This window comes from Notechis scutatus, chromosome 2, assembly GCF_049901735.1.
Source record: "Notechis scutatus isolate UNSWTSFEM ecotype Mainland chromosome 2, rNotScu1.2, whole genome shotgun sequence".
Classification (NCBI taxonomy): domain Eukaryota; kingdom Metazoa; phylum Chordata; class Lepidosauria; order Squamata; family Elapidae; genus Notechis; species Notechis scutatus.
Genome location: NC_142010.1, coordinates 135231057 through 135232857, shown reverse-complemented (window position 1 = coordinate 135232857; position 1801 = coordinate 135231057).

The window sequence follows — 1801 nt, the reverse complement described above, 5'->3', positions numbered from 1 at the left end:
TGTAGATTGGAAATGCAAAGGAAAAGTATTCCCAATAAAAAACCGCCATCTTCTGAAGTGCAGATAGTCTTTCTTTCTTGCCAGCAAGTTTCATTATTGCAATTGCTTAGGTTAAATCAAGTGATACTTTGGCTCTTCTTGCTTGTTTTTAGTTTAGCCATTCAGAAAAATCGGAGACTGAGTATCTCTGACAATCCAAATAACGTATTTCTCTAAGAGTTAAGAACCAATTTGTACTACAAGCTTAGATAGAGGACAAGAAAATGGGGCAAGCTAAACCTGAATCAGTAATTATGAAAGGAAGCCATTGATCTGTCCAGATCCTACTCTAAATAAAAATCATTTGTGGGTCACCTGGAAAGCCTTTGCTGTAGGAATTAGGGAGGAAAAGTGGTGGCAAAGAGGGAGGGGCACCACTACTAACAAGGAACCAAGCAGCTTTGCAGGAGGAGGTTAATCCAAAAGAAATCAAGCAGTTTTGCAGATATGTCATGCAAGATGCAACACCCTATATAATCTGAACGAAACACAATATTTATATAAAGGAGCCAAGGAAAAAAAGCAATTTATTAGTGCAGTCAGCACAACTGAACAATAAAACACAAAATGCAACCATGATTTGGATACTGGCAGAAGACATGACAATTTCTATTGGATGTTTTAAAGCACAAGGAAGAGCAACAGCAGGACACTGAGGAGAAAGACAAGGTGTGTTAGGAGAACAACATTAAGAGATGCAGTTAGCTCAAGATGCAGTTATTAGGTTGGATTTAGCAGCTTTTTTTCAAATTCCTGAGCAACAGGGACTCTTGGTTAGAAGTAATCTTCAACAAATAAATCCCCTTTCAAAACATGTCATATTACAGACATGAACACAACCCATTCCACCCCTAAAACTGACCTGATTTTTGATGCACATTCCAAGTATTTTAACATGACTTACAAAGAGTAGTACTATTCAAGGAACTTTTAAGATACTTATAAGTAATAATTCACAGCACTAGAAACAGTTATCAGGGATAGACTTGGTTTCTAAAACAAAACTCTACCATCAAAGAGGTGTGGACGAGGAAGAAGAGAGAGGAAGAACATAAAGCAGTATGTCAGCAAAGATTAAAATGAAAGATTGCGGGAAATGAGGACCCAGCAGAGCTGAAAAATGATGCAAAACCCATCCATCAGATTTGCAAAGAAGGCCACCAAACTGAGTCTTCAAAGCACAGGCATAAAAGAAAATCTGAAACAGCATCTGCCTGGCAAATGTTGAGAATTATTCACAATCTTTTATTTGTACAAATGATGGAAGGAAAAGAGTTGCTTTTGTTAGGTGACTGAAATTGAACTACTGTATCTTCCTCCAGGGTCCCCTCTCTCTTCTCTTTCATAGAAGACGTTGCCAGTAACCAACAGGAATGAGAACCGTATTGCTATAACATGGATTCTCCACCATGGGCTCATCATGTAATATTAGGCCGCTTACTATTGCACATAATGAGAAAATTTCCCATGCTGCTTCTGGTGAGAGCACAAGGTCTTCTCAAGCCATTGTTCCCATTGAGGATTTCTGGAGCAATTTTCTTTATCCCAGACATCTGAAGAAGCAACTGTTTGTCTGACATGATCCAAATTCTGCACCATTGCAAACCTCTGATACCAGAGCGTTAAGAAAATCTGTATTAAACACTAGGAGAAGAAAGTCAAGCCTGGTTTAAATATTCCTAGTCACAGAAGAATATTTAGCCTATGTAATATATGAAAGCCGCTCAGAATGGACTGTATAGCAAAACACTTCAATCACAGC